General features: G+C 44.3%; 1 long non-coding RNA gene across 1 annotated transcript; it reads left to right on the top strand.

Annotated features, from left to right (window-relative positions):
• The first annotated feature begins 631 nt into the window (after positions 1–631).
• LOC124238370 (uncharacterized) lies at positions 632–9,678 on the top strand. The gene is made up of 3 exons (XR_006888297.1): positions 632–824; positions 3,213–3,395; positions 9,586–9,678. It is a non-coding gene; the product is annotated as an uncharacterized LOC124238370 (long non-coding RNA).
• The last annotated feature ends 6,001 nt before the right edge of the window (positions 9,679–15,679 follow it).

Raw genomic sequence — 15,679 nt, 5'->3', positions numbered from 1 at the left:
ACCATAAAGAGTAAATACTTACTGAGTTCCAACTATGTGCTGAGCAATGTGGGGAAGCTTGGAGAAGAGAAGAGTGGTGGGGACCAAGCCCTTGCCCTCAGGAAGTGGGCTTAAGAAGAGGTAAGGTAGAGACACAGGCATTTTTGGCAGAACAGCAAGTAAAGGTTGAGAATAAAAATGAGCAAATTTATGAAAAATGGTTCCATTTTCTTGCCTAAATACAAGATTATACCTAAACTATAGGTTTTAGTTCTGGAAGTTATTGACTGAGTTTGGATCTTATTATAGTTTTCAAATATACTTTGGAAAATCCAGGCACGTTTTGTTTTACTCATGGGCTCCAGTGAATTTAACAACAGGAAACTATCCTGCTTGAGAAGAGATGATTAATTTTGACAGTAGCCATATCAACAAGATCTGGATTAATGAGTTTTCCAACAATTATGTATGTTTATTATAAGCAGTCAGAGATGGATATACAACATGAGTGAGTGGATTGAAGACGTTAGTATGTTATTTTCAGAGTTTTCCAGAATTTGGCTCAATAAGAAGAAATAGATAAACTGGATTTCAACTATTGTGTCATTAATTTTGTTGTTTCTTTTCTTTCTTTTCATTCAGCTATCGATTCCCTTCTACTGTTAATTTTTGAGATGTGGCACACCAGCCTGTGCATATACATGCAAATGTTCGTGGAAGGATGTGACCAGGAGCAGAGATTTTTACAAGAAGCTGAGAGGGTCAAAGTGATGCTTGTAGAAGGACAATGTAGATCTCCATTGATGATGACTTGAAGGGGGTGATGGGTCCCTCGAAACGTGGAGGTTTGTACGGAAATTATTTCAAGAGCCTAGACAGGATGTGATAAGGAGAAGACAAAGATTCAGATAATGCTGAAATTTTGAAGTAGATTGAGTGATGGTTTTAAATTTCTAAGCATAGGGAGCTTAAGGTCTTGGAATGCTGACAGTACTGCCAAAAAGGCCAGGCAAAAAGGCTAGCTTTTTCTTTGCTTGGCCTTTTTTGATGGCAGGACATTTATGCCAAAGTATTGTGGTGGACTCATTGGGAAAACGGCAGGTGCATGAACGCACCCAGCTGAGATCAATCAAGTCAGGCTCGCGTCACAAAACCACCCGGAGCACTCATATACTCACAAGCAACAAAAATTGGTTAGTATTTTAACCACTAAGTTTTAAGATGGTTTCTTATGCATTATTATTGTGACACTGGATAACTGACACATGTATCTTGACAGAATTCATGTTGCAGATCTAAAAGAGATAAGGAGTAGAATCTGGAGGTCAGACATACAGTTGATAGGAAAATTAAATGTTTAGATGACCCACTTACTGGAAATACTATATGGGGAAGAGTTAGAAGGGATGGTCCTTGAGCAGGAAGAGAAATAGAATCTGCCGAGGAGTCACTGGAAAAGTTGGAGGTGATCTACTGCATGGAGGCATCTCGGAAGTCTAGACATAAACTATCACAGCACTAGAAAAAGTGGTTCGAAGAACCCAGCTTTGTAGAAAGATTTGTACGTAGGGGCACTCTAGAGTTTGAGGCAAATAAAACCGTATAGAGTGATGGACAGAAACCCGATGATAAGGTGTAAGGAGGGAGGAAGAAGAGACAAGTCAAAGTCAACAAGATTTCTTGTGCGTTCTAGAGGGAAGGAGTGGTAGGGGCTCTAATGGAGGGTGGGATGGAGAGAAGCCCTTCTAGGAAGAGGGGACAGATTTATTCTTAAACGTAAGGGTACAGACGGGACAGGAGAGAGTGATGACCTAGGAGGGGGGGTGATGGTGCCGGCGTGATTAGCAGCTGCTCTGTAACCACAATTCCATGAAGTCAGCATTCAACCTGAGGCCCTTCAGCATTTGCAGATATTCATTAATTCTGTGAAATTCCTCTGTGAGATTGAGTTACACATTCAAAGTTGCGAGCAGCCCGACAGCCAAAGATAACATGGCTATCATATTGTTTTACTCACGTTACAGATGAGTAACTTTAGATATCAAGTAGTGAAATAACTTGCCCAAAGTCAAACAGGAAGCCTTTATTGAGCTGCTGAAAGACCCCAGTTCTGCAAATAAACTTCTAGTCCACTAGCTTTTCACCAAATGAGTTAGTTAGAAGTCAGATGAAGTTCATTTATTTATGGATACGTTGACTTAAGCAAAAAAAAAAAAAAAAAAAGTTATTTCTTAGGGGAGGTCCTAGATATCAGAATTTCCTTGTATCTGAAGTGGTGTTTATTTTTCCATCTTTTTAATTTTGTTTTGCTTTTACTCTTTACACACCCTTTACCTTTTACACACCCTTTACCTTTTACACAGACATTTTTGTCTCCTTTCTGCGTTTTAAGACAGTACATGCCAGGTCTGAGTCACGCAGCCGCCTTTTCCTGATCCACATTGACTTTTTACAGGCAACAGAAAACACTTTAGGGCATTTATTTAGTAGGTTCTAGTGTCTCAGATTCTTAACTTTTTGGAAACCCCTTTGATCTGCTGGTGAGTCTGGGATGTGAAAAGATGACCACCTGAAGGTTATGATTATCCTTATCACTTTGAGTCTTCAATTTCTCCCCCAAGATCATCTCTCAACTTTGCTGACTTGCCCTCTCCTTGGTTGGTCCAAGGAAAGCATCAACCACCCTGGGGCTTTCAGACCTCCAGTCTCTAAAGAAGGAGAGTCTTATACTGTTCAAGTACTGTCTGCTAATCAGCCAGTCTGACACAGGCAAAGGTAGATTTTTTTTTTCTATTTTTACTAGAGATTAAGAAAACTAATGAATATTAATGACCATATGTACTCACCTATGAAATGACATTGCCTTGGAGATGCTCTCTGTTTTCCCAAGCAAATAGGGGAGGTGAGAAACTGAGGAGGGTCAAAATGGCAGAAAAGAGAGAGAAGATGGAAGCTAGGAAAGAAAAGTGGACAGAAATTTGAGAAGAAGGGGAAAGCAACGAGGAAAAAGAGAAGTGAGGAAAGTAAATGGAGTGGAGGGGAATGTAAGGCATGAGAAGGTATATTGATTTTCATATTTCAAAACACTGAAAAAGTTGCATTTCATAAGTGAGTGGGTATATATATGCATGTGCATATATGCGCCATTATCATTACATTAACAATTAAGTTTAATCTCAAAGGTTTTGAAATATACTGTGAACATATTAATTGAATTAATCCTTTCCAACTAGGAAACAGACCTGCCAACTTCTTTTCCATTGGAGGAAACTGAGGCAGAGGAACTAATATCTCCCCCTATGACGTGGATGAAGTTAGCATGAGCCGTGACAATCTAAGTGGTGCCGATCTGGCTTTTCCGATGGTCCTGCCCTGCAAGAAGGCCCCTTGAGCTGGCGTCTCAATGATAACTCATGGTATGCTATTTTCAGTTGCAATGGTTTTGCGTATTTCAGTTAGTGTCTTAACGTGTTTTACTTGGGCCCCAGAGGGCATAATTGAAGGAAACAAAACCCCCAAATACACAGAATGAGTGAATGAAAATCAAAGGCAACCCTGTGAGTTCTCAGCTCCCCGACTCCTGTTGTAACACCAGATCCTGCCGCCTTTCCCCAGCTCCCCCTCCACAACCTTCTTTTGCCCCAGGTGCCTGGCTTTCTGCATCAATTCTGGTCGCTTACAAGGTTACTTTGCGTGCCGTCTTAAAGGCACAGCAAGGAGCAGCCACATCTTTTCTGTTGCCTTTCTTTGGGGATCAGTTTCAAAGTTCCCCCCACGGCCAAATGCGTGTTGCTGGTGTCTTTGTTGTGGCCTTTGCTGCCCGGCCCGCTGCCCTCTCCCACCCCCGCAATCTGCTGCTCTTCTCGTTCTTTATTCGCGTCCGGTCGGCTCCTTCCCCACCATGCTCTGTGGCCCTGCCTCTCTTTTGAATCCAGGTTGGAATCTTTTCATCACACTGCCTCAGCCTGAAAAGATGCCTGTTTTTTTGGCTCTTAGCTTAGATTTATGGCCCTTGTCAGGCCTTCCTGCCGTGGCCTCTGACAGCCCCTGCCTTCCCTAATGTCAGATTCATTGCTGTTCCTAAGGTCCTTTAAGATTTTAATGCTAAGTCTATAAATTCTGTTTCCTTTCTGCTTTAACCTTTCTGTAGACATTCCCATTGTCTGATGCGACGTCCCCCAGGCGTTGATTTGCAGCTCCATCCCGCACTCAAGGGTGAGCCGGAGGAGGAGGGGTTCGTTGGACCGGGTGGAGAGGCAGTGGGGAAACCGATGAATTCAGACTTCCATCAGCTCCAACAATTCTTTGGGGTTTGATAGGGATTCACATTTTCCTTCAAAGCTGTGATTTGCTGAGAACTTGTGGTGGCTTTTTATTAAAATAGTATCTGAGGGTTAAAAAAAAAAGAGAGAGAGTCGCTGGTACAGATATCCAACCTCCCATAATAAAGGCATCTGAGCTTACATGTTCCCTCTCTGATGTGTCAGCTGGAGACTGCTTCCAGCTCCAACACACATGGGCACTGCTTAAATCACTCTGAATTCTCTCCCGGGCAGACTTCTGCCCAAGAAACTTTTCTCACCTTAAGATAATAAAGCCCCCAGTTGAGAGAGGTGGAAATGGCAACCGGCTTGAAATTTCAGGGGAGAAGACTAGGTCATGGCAGAGAAAGGAAGAGCTCACCAGCTCTACGAAGCACAGTGAGTGCTTTGGAAGTACGATTTTTGAATTCATTTTATCTTCCACTGGCCTTGGAGGTGTGAATGGCATCATCGCCTGGCTTTTCCTTTACTCCTGTTCAGGGCCGCTGCAATGAGGGGGAATGCTGGGGACGGGAGTGGAAGAGAAAGAGAAGAAAGACTTTTGCGTCCAAATCACTTTGATTCCATTGCTTGTTCAATGTTGAATTTATTCAGGGTGACAATAAAAGTCTAGGCAGCAAGGTGTTAATGGAACAGGGAACTACGTAACGCACAAGGAGGTCTTACTTCCCCAGGCCAGGCTGAAGTGAAGTCAAGGCTTCTGTTATTGATGGTGTTTGTCTCTAAGAACTCACTCACTTTTCTTATTTGGGTTCCAGGTATCAGATCCTGCGGGTCATTGATGCCTCATGTGCTTTCCTTCAAGTTCTGGTGCAGTTTTCGACTCCTCTGAGTTGACTTTTGTTTATCTCTTGTTGTCCTTACTTCTCTAGCCGCTTAATGTCCTCAAACCGAGTGCCAGGACTCCCCTCTATTCCTCCAACCTTGAAGACATGGTCTCCTAAATTCCCACAAACAAGAGCTCAGCACTTTTTTATAGCCAACTTTAGATGATTTGACATTCAAATAAAGGCAGCTTAATACAGAATGTGGCAGAGACGGGCTCACCATTCATGTCCTCAGTTGCCTTTTTCTCTTAGGCACACAGCTAGATTGCATTTCCCAGTCTCCTTTGCAGCTGTGAAATTTGCATCCATATGATGGAGTTCTGGCCAAGAGAATGCCCAGAGAAGTGATGGATGCTACTTCCAGGACTGACCCATGAATTCTTATGCAATCCTCTATGTCCTCTCTCTTCCCTTGACTGATGGTCAGATTTAAAATCTGCCGCTGTGTATGGTGGAGAGACCTACACACTTGAAAATGTGTTTTCTGATACCAAGGACCTTATAACTGCTCCAGAACCCATCCATTCCACCTGCTAAACCTTGGAAAAGCCTCTCTAAGTTTATAAACACTCACTTTGATCTGTGTTTTCTATGATTGAAAGAGTTACCTTGAATGAATTGGGTCATATTCCTTAGAAGGAGACTCTTTGCTCTAAAAAGTTATGAAAGTTGGTGGAAAAGGTCTGGAGGAATTCTTGCCATTTAGGAGTAAAGAATGAAGAGGTCAGCCGTGCAGAGAAAGAGCGTCGTGGATTGCACTGGGGTGCCCAACTCTACCCCTCTCTGTATCTTTGTGTTTGGTCATTCAACTTTCTAAAAATAACATTTATTTCTTTGTTTCCAGCTTTATTGAGGTATGATTAACAAATCAAAGTTGTATATATTTAGGTTGGACAATGTGATTTTTAAAGGTGTACAATGTGATAATTAATTCTATGTATACATTGTGAAATGACTCCACAATCGAGTTAATTAACACAGCTATCACCTCACATAGCTACTTTTTATTTTGTGGTAAGAACACTTAAGATCTACTTGCTAAGCAAACTTCAAGAATACAGTACAGTACTGTTAACTAGAATCACCCTGCGGTACGTCAGACCCCAGAACGTATTCCTCTGATCACTGGGAGTTTGTACCTTTGACCTGCAGCTCCACGTTTCCCTCACCCCCAGCCCCTGGCAGCGACGTTCTACTCTCTGGTTCTGTGAGTTTGACTTTTTTAGATTCCACGTCTAAGTGAGATCAAGCAGTATTTTTCTCTCTGGGTCTGGCTTACTTCACTTAATATCATGTCTCCAGGTGCACCCATGTCATCACTCAACTTTGTAGTCCCTTTCACCAGTAGTGGGGTGTGCGTCCCTGCCCTTTGTCCTTGAGCTCAGCTGTGTGGCTTGCTTTGGCCAAGGGGCTGTTAGCAGACACGACGCAAGCCGAGGCTGTAAGTGTGCTGGAGTACTGGGCGTGCCCTCTTGTGCTTCTGCCATCACCAGGAGGAACCTGTGCCTCGTGTGGCCTCTGGGAGTGAGAACGATGTGGGGCACCTGATCCAACCTGCGGCCGGAGCCGAGCCAGCCGAGCTCACGCTAGAACCCTCAGCCCAGACGAGCCGCAGAGACGTGACTAGAGTAAATAACTATTTTACAAAGCCATTGAGAGGGGTTTTTTTTAGGTAAAATTCACATAAAATTCAGCATTTTAACCATTTTAAAGTATATATTTAGTACATTCACAATGTTATGCAGCCATCACCACTACCTAGTTCCAGAGCATTTTTGTCACTCCAGAAGGATACCCCCTTCTCATTAAGCAGTCTCTTCTCATTTTCTCCCGCAGGTCCTGCCAGCCACTAATCTGCTTTCTGTCTCTACAGATTTACCTATTTTGGATATTTCATATGAATGGAATTGTAAATATGTGTCCTTTTGTGTCACTTAGGATAATGATTTTGAAGTTCATCTATGTTGTGGCATGTAGTGCCTCATTCCTTTTTATGCCTGAATAATATTCCATTTTATGGATATACTGCATTTTGTTAGCCAGTTGATAGACATTTGGGTTATTTCCACCTTTTGGCTATTATGGATAGTGCTGCTATGAACATTTGTGTACAGGTTTTGTTTGAATGCCTGTTTTCAATTATTCTGGGTGTATAACTTGGAGTGGAATTGCTGAATCATACGGTAATTCTATATTTAGCTTTCGAAGAACCGCCAAACTGTTTTGGATAGTGACAGCACTCTTACATTCCTACCAGCTATGTAGGAAGATTCCTCACAGACTCTTATTTTCCTTCCTTCCTTCCTCCTTCCTTCCTTTCTCTCTTGCTCTTTCTTTCTATAATTATAGCCATTTTAGTGGGTGTGAAGAGATATCTGATGGTGGTTTTGATTTGCATTTCTCTAATGACTAATAATATTGAGCATTCTTTCATGTGCTTATTGGCCATTTAGGTCTCTCTTTTTGAGAAATGTCTATTCAACTCTTCTGTCTATTTTTTAATTGAGTTGGTTGACTTTTTATTATTGAGTTATAAGAGTTCTTTATATATTGTGGATATTAGACCCTAATTAGATGTGTGATTTACAAATATTTTCTCTCGTTCTCTGGGTTGCTTTTTTACTTTCTTGACGGTGTCCTTTGAAGCACAAAAGTTTTAAATTTGGATGAAGTCCAATTTATTCATTTTTTTTTCTGTTGCTTGTACTTTTGTTATCATATCTAAGAATCCATTGCCAATTCCAAAGTCATGAAGATTTACTCCTACATTTTTTCTAAAAATTTTATAGTTTTAGCTTGTATATGTAGGTCTTTGATTCATTTTGAGTTAATTTTTGTATATGGTATGAGGTAAGGGTGGAAATCACTTTTTTTTTGCGTGTAGATATCCAGTTGTCCCAGCAAAGTCGTTGAGTTTGGGGGTTATCACACAGCTTTGTTGTGGCGACAACCACTTGAGGCAGTTTACCTTTTCTCCTTCATGTTTCACGTGTTCTGGTCGCTGAGGTAGACCACGTTCTGAGGTGCTGTGCTGAGTCTGCATTTTGGGGGCTCCTTTCAGATGAGGAAGCAGGGCGTGGTTGTCTCGAGAATTCCCCCACATTCCTCCTGATACATGTTCTTAATTGGTGTCAGAGACGAGCTGACTCCCGGCTGTTTTTCCCTGTGATTCTCAGTTGTGCATGGGTGACGTGTGGGAATGCTGAGATAAGTGAGCCCAGTAAAACATCACCAATTCCTCGTATAACGATAACGATTAGGGTGCAGATGCAGCTCTGTTAACCTTTAGGCTCAGTTTGCGGCGTATCTCTGGCCCCTTCTCCCCCACATGCAGCCTGCCCAGGGCCCAAGGCAGAATGGCCGGTGGTGGCGGCAGCCCCTCTGTGAGGTTGGTGCCTGGCTGCAGCATCCTCAGGCTTCCTCATCCACAGCTGAGTGACACCAGGCAGGTTTCTTGACCATTCTGCACCTCAGTCTCTTCACCAGTAGAATGGAGATAACAGGAGAACCTCCTCAAGGGGATGCTGTGAGGATTTGCAGAGTTCATGTTCAAAGGACTTACAACAGCGCCTGGCACAGAGCAAGCCTCCTGTAAATGTTTGTTAACTGAATGTTAAAAGTCTTGCTGTAAGGGGTTGTCTGCACTGAAGTGGCTGGCTTGACTCAAGCCTTGTTTCCTGACGGGGTCCTCTCCATCCCTAATCTCTCCCATGGCCTTCCCGACTCTTTCCGGCTCCAGGAAGTATGGGAGCAGTTCTTCTCCCCATAGCTTTTTGGGGTGTAGAGTGAGTCGGACATTATTCTGTCCCTGAGCCTTCCCTTCCTCCTCCGACTGAGCATGAGGGAGTCAAGATGGCAGGTTCTTCTGAGCAGGAACGAGCCCACGCAGGTGCCTGAATCCCATCGGGGGTTGGCATGTGCCATTATCGGAACCCTTAAAGTGTGGGTCAGAGACATCCTTCACCTGAGGTCAAAGGTTAGGTAGGGTCTTCATCGAAGTGGAATTAAGTCACTGCTTTCTCCCGCCTTGTCCATGATGGAGTCTGTTTGGAGAACTACATGGAAAGCAAACGAATGGTCCATCCCCAATTTTTCCATTCCCTTTTTTTTTATCATCAAAGTTTGATACAGCTGCTTTGCTTTCCTATTCCAGCACTGGTGTCTGATAATGGCCAACTGATTTATGGTGGGAGAGCCTGGAAGTAAATTATTTATTCTTCCCTTGTAAAGGATTAGCTATTTCTACTTTTAATGGATTTTTGTTGTGGTATGTTTATGTAGTTTTAGACGGATTGAGAAGTCCTCTGACCTCTAATATCATATCACACAAAGCTATTTGCAAATCACATGAAAAGTTTAAATTTAAAATGATGAAAGCAAAGAAATGAAACCAAGAGTTATAATATTGAGTCTGTGACCAAAAGAGATTTTTCTTAATTTATACTCTCACGCCCCAGGAGGAATGCAGAGATGTGAGAACAGGCTCATAGCCCGTCAGACTGTATTAAGCTAAGCAATACAGGTGTCCACTTGCCAGCACAGTCGCCGTCGCCAAGGCCACATCACCCACAGGGGGTGGAGGAAGAAGCCATGAGGATTCAAGGTGCTGAACTTCAACCATAGACGCTCCTTATAGCATCAGACGAGGTTTCCTTTTCACTTAAAAGAAAGGTGGGTTTATCTGTCTGTCTATCTATCTGTCTAGAATAGAAAATTAAAAATTTTATACTAAAAGGTTTCCTTTTCCATCCTGGCCTTCCCTCCCCCTCATCTGTCCAATTCTCCATTCTCTGCCATGGCATCATCTCTCTTAGTTTCCTCCATGTCCTTCCAGAGTTTCTTAATGTAAAACAAATCCAAGTATATAATCTTATCCCCACCCATTTTATACCTAATTTGGAATGTTTTATACGCTGTTCTTCGGTGCGTTATTTTTTTTAAACTTGACAATATATCTGGAAGACCTTCTCATAAAAGAGCATAGAAATCCTCCTCATTCAAAATATGTTCATTGCTGAATAGTATTCAAACTCTATGAGTGGACCAAGGTTTATTTCATGAGGTCCCTGTTGATGGGCACTTGGTTTCTTTTGTTTCGTCATTTCAAACAAGTCTGCAATGAATAACCTGCACATATTACACACCTCGTGGGTCTGAGTTAATCTGTAGGAAAATTCTCCAGTGTGATCTGCTGGGTGGGAAAGGATTTGTGTTTCTAGCTTTGATGGATGTGTCCAAATTTCCTCTGTAGGAGTTGTGCTGCTTTTGCTCCCATCAGCGATGCACAAGAGACCACGTTCTCCAGTTGTGTGTGTGTGTGTGTGTGTGTGTGAGAGAGAGAGAGAGAGAGAGAGAGAGGGAAAGGTGTGGTTTAAATTTCTTTGAAAGCTGTGGGGTATTTAATTTAAGAGCCGTGGCGTGAGAGAAGGAAGTGGGGGAGGCCCTTCTGGGTTCCCAAATGTGAACAAGAAGCAACTGTGACTCTAGATAATAACGATAATAACACTAATGGCTAATATAGCGCTTCGGACGTGTTTGACACTAAGTCTTTACCACATTCACTCATTATCGACTCAGACATGGCTCATTTTCATTTGATTTTCTTCTGATTTCTTTTTTAAAACAAGTATTGAGTATTTCCTATGTGCCAGACATTCCACCAGGTGTTGGTTGATGTGATTTTTTAAAAAAAAATTTTGGTGAGGAAGATTAGCTCTGAGCTAGCATCTGGGCCAATCTTCCTCTATTTTGCATGTGGGATGCCGCCACAGCATGGCTGATGAGCAGTATGTAAGTCTGTGCCTGGCATCTGAACCTGCCAACACTGGGCCACTGACGCAGAAGGAGCAAACTTAATCACTATGCCACTGGGCTGGCCCCTGGTCAATGTAATTTTTGTTGACAGAAGTCCTGCCAAGTGTCAATAGAAAGGGAATTTGAGGGGCAAGCTCTTACCTACCCCGACCAAGATTCTGTGTAGAATACCAACAGTGGTCTTGTTTCAGGTGCCGTGTGATGTCTCCCAGATGTGTGCCTTGGAAGCTGTGACACAAGGCAACTGTGCGGTTGCCTCGCCTGGGCTGCTGAAGCAGCGTGAACCCCAATTGCTGCTTTATTCTGTATGTGCACTGATGGTCTGCTTTGTTTTGTGTCTCTTTGTTTAATAATTACGTTTTGAGGTTGGAGGAGTAGGAAGGGGGAGGCAAGAATTTGATTTTGTGTGAGTGTGTGTGTGTCATAATGCTAAACTAAGAAATAAACCCAGTTCAACTACATAGCAGATTTAGTCAATAGCTGGCAGTTATAATTAGTACATGCAATGTATTACTGCTGAGGAATATTGAGAAGGCAAAAAAAAAAAAAAATCTGAATGCATATAAGTGGAAAATATCTTCCAAACCTGCAGGCAAATACTCTGGTGCTGAGTGGCCAAAAAAAAAAATTCAGAGGCCAGCGTTAGTTAACATCGAGAGCTAGTGCCTCCCATTTTTTCCCTCACTTTCTTTGCTCTGCCCTAGGCCGTCTTCAAGATTACTCCAGAACTCTGTTGTCTTCCCTCCTGCCACTGGCTTCCAAGGCTGTCCCTGCTGCTGCCTCCTGGTCCCAAGCTCGTTCGCCGTGCCAGGTGAAGACTACTCATTGTCCCGCTACTCATTTATCCCTTCGTCCCACACCACGGCGCTGGAAAACCGGTGCCATCCTTGTCTTCAGGAGGGACTTGAATAATGCAGGGGTTTTAGAGTGGACCAACTATGGTTAGAGCGTTAGACATTGGGAAAATAGTTTTAGGGACAGTGTTAGAAACTAGGGAAAGCATTTGGGGTAGAAGAGCAGTCTTTCAGGGGTATCAATGAGATTTGGAAATAGAAATAAATTTGTGGATTTTAGTAGGGAAAATAATTTAAGGCAATTGAAGATTGTTTCCAAGTTGGAAGCAGAGAATTGGATTCTGACTCTAGAAATCTGGGTTAAGTACTATGTCAGTGAAGGTCCATTCAGGTAAGTGTAGACCACAGCAGTTATTTCAAACAGTGAAGGACTTCACAGACGCACACAGCTACAGGTACCATATCTTGGAATAACTTGCCTGAGTTTAGAACGGCCCCTTAGACTGGACACTTGCTCTGCTGTGTGCCACAGCCCCTGCTCACCCGTTCGCTGCCTGGGGGACTGGTCGGGCCTCTGTGTGTGGATCCTTACTGAGGGGAATTTGGAGAAAGAATCAAGACACGTTTCTTGGGCTAAATCATTTCACCTTGTCGATGTTTTTTCGGCAGCTAGCATTATCTTTCAGTAACCATGGACGGATGGCCCCCTAAATTTTAGACCTCTACATTACACTCCTTAAGAATGTGCCCAAGGCCTTCTCTTATCAGGCTAGATTCTCCCTTGAGATGCTCCACTCACATAATGACTTCACTTATACAACTACTATGTCATGGCTCCAGCCCAGCCCCTCCTCTGAGCTCAGCCTCGTGGATGCTCCAGAGGCAACTCGGTTAACACGTGTAAGACTGAGCTCGCGATGTCCCTGCACGACCTGGTTTTCTCCCAGTGTTCTCCCAGGGACTGACACCACCGTCCATCTGGAGGCTCAGGTCAGAGACTGGGAGTGCCCTAGGATCCCACCTTATCTCCCCGTATCCAGTGCATGCCAAGTCCCCTTGGCGTTACCTCCTAAATGTCTCTATCTGTCCCTTTCTCTCCATCTCCAGCCCTACCCCCTAGTCTGGGACCATCGGGTCCCTCCTGTCTCACTAACATTGCCGCCTAACTGGTCTGTCTGCACGTACTTTGACTTCCTTTAGTTCATTTCCCACCTGACGCTAGTGTGCACTTTTCAAAGGCACGTCTCATGCTGGTGTATTTCTCGGGGATGCTTGCTCTGCCCTTCTCAGCACTCATCGCGGCGGCAGTGTCACGGTTCTGAGAGCGATCCCTCAGTTACTGCCTGCCTTTCCCTGTGGACTGCCAGCTCTTCGGGAGTAGTGGCCATGGCTGTTTTTGATTATTTTTCTCATACCCCCAGCCCTCAGTGTGATATATAGAACATAGTGGGCACTCAGCGAATATTTCCCATAATATTTAACGCAGAGTTTTGCTCTTAGTCAGTGCTCAATAGATACTAGATATTTATAAATACCAAATATCAATTGACTAAATTGATGTTCAGTTTCAAAGATGGATTGATAACCAGTTATCAACCTATCTAAAGGGACAAAAGGAACACTGGGAACCTCTATTTTCTGTGGGATACAAAGGAATACTTGTCATGGTTTTTAGCTGGAAGTGACAGAGCTCAGTCTGGCTGATTGTGGTGACAGAGCTGCGTCTGGCTGATTGTGCAGAGGAGGAGTTTTTTGGAAGGCTGTAGGGGAGTTTATCAGATCACTGAGAGGGCTGAAGAACCAGCCTAGAGGCTAAACTTCCAGAAACCTGCCTACAGCTGTGCTGTCAAACCTGTCAGGGGGGAAGCCACCATGAGCTTGTCCCCATAATTTGCTCACTGCAGCTTTGGCCCCAGGAGCTGGACTTGCTGCTCCCACCAGTGCTTCAGATTGGAAGAGCCCAGGTCACAGGTCTGCACTGAGCTGCAAGGGAGCCTGGAAGTGAGCTCCTCGCCAAACATAAGAAGTGTATCTAAAAGGTGTCAGGCAGCCACCAAGAGGACCGACATCCTCTAAATGGACGGTCACGAAGTCTTCACTTGCTCCTAGCTCATAATTGTGCATCTGGATTTGGGCCACTCCTGGTGGTCTAGTCGTTAAGATTCAGCACTCTCACTGCTGTGGCCTGGGTTCATGTCCCTGAGCCACACCACCTGTCTGTTGGTTGTCATACTGATGCAGGCTCGGCGAGCTGACGAGTCAAAAGAAAGGTTTCTTGGACTCTCAAGGTCTGGTAGTAGTGCTCCTTGATTCAGAGAATAGCATGGGGACAGGACCCATGGGCAGTGAAGAGCTGCGATGGGTTGAGGGTAGTGCTAAATTCATGCGGCAAAGGTATGTGAGTTATTTTTTACTAGACAAAGGAAAGATCATGTAAAAAAGTCGTTAAAATGGTATGAGTGCAGGTGGGGTCTGGTTATCGGGTGGTTGTACAACTTTGGATACAAATCAGGTGGAATCAGGTCAGACGTCCTATATGTCCCAGAGGATGATACAGATGCATATGTAGGGCCTGACGCCTTGGGCTTCTCTCCCTGGGGCAGCCTTGATCCACATCAATACTGTGGTGTCTGCATGTTGCTGTGATACTGAAAGTCTGCCACAGGTATTTCAAATACAGCAGGGTCACCCATGGTGGACAGGTTTCAGTGGAGCTTCCAGACTAGACAGACCAGGAAGAAAGACGTGGCCACCCACTTATGGCCATGAAAAGCCTGTGACTGAGGCATTGTCTCTCTATATATACAGCGCTGGAAGGGAGAGGATGGGCAAAACACCAGGCAGGGCTCCACGCTGCTGTCCACAGGGTCGCTAGGGTTGGAATCCACTCCGCGGCACCAGCACATACCTATACACAGAGTTACACAGGTGAACACAGGAGCTGACCTAAGGTACTTGATTTCCTTTTCTTCTCTTTGCAGCTGATGTTGCATTTCACCATTATATGCTTTAGTTTAACCATCTAGAAAATTAATGTAATACTGCCTACCAAATGCTGAGAATTGGCAGTAATAGTAATGTGCTTTGAGGTCCTTGGATGAAAAGCACTCCAAGGATTTACTGTATCCTTATTCAAAATAGATGATTTCTAATGAAAATGCTAAGTTCAAAGGGATGATGGCTTCTCAGGATGCAAAATGGGCAGCATCTGGTATATCAGCTTAATCAAGCAGTCCTGGAGATGTCTGCCTCCCTCGCTCCCTCGCTCCCTCGCTCCTTGGTGGGCATTGGAAGGCAGAAGCGTGCAGGAAGGGTAAGGGGCGTAATCAGTCACAACATGCCAGCTTATTATATCAGCTGCTCGCACAGCTGGCACCTTCTGAAGCTAATCACAGCCCCTTGAAAGTTCTCTGGGTTGGACTTTCTGCTACATCCTCATCCTAGGTAGGTCAAGAGGCAGAGAGACCCGGGATGAGGCCCCTTAGAGCACCATTCTCCTACGTGTGACTCAGCGGGACAGAATCACAAATCTTTCTTCTGTTTGTCGGGGACCCGGAAGCTCTTCCAGCGGTGTAGGATCAGCAGTGGAATTTCTCTCACAGCTCTCCTCTCTTTCCTTTCTGGCTCTGTTGTGTTCCCAGCCTGGCAGCCTTAGCTCCCCCCTTCCCCAATGCTCTAGTCAGTTCTTCGTCGCTGACTCTGCTGCGGAGAATGGCAACGCAGCTTCCGAATCCCCCTTCCTCTCTGGCAGCCCACCTCCTCTCTCACGCCTTGCTCTCCACCCCAGAGACACCTTCGAGGATCCTCCTCCTCCTCCTTAACACCCTTCCCTTCCTTTCCCATTCATCGTGTTACTGGCACATTGGGTTCTTATTCTCTCCCAGGATGGAATTCAAGAGAGACAACAAACAGGAGTAGAAAAGTAAAAGTTGATCAGCTAGTG

The sequence above is a fragment of the Equus quagga genome, chromosome 4, assembly GCF_021613505.1.
Source record: "Equus quagga isolate Etosha38 chromosome 4, UCLA_HA_Equagga_1.0, whole genome shotgun sequence".
NCBI lineage: Eukaryota > Metazoa > Chordata > Mammalia > Perissodactyla > Equidae > Equus > Equus quagga.
Note: the sequence above shows the minus strand (reverse complement) of the source record. Positions and strands in the feature narration are given on the sequence as shown.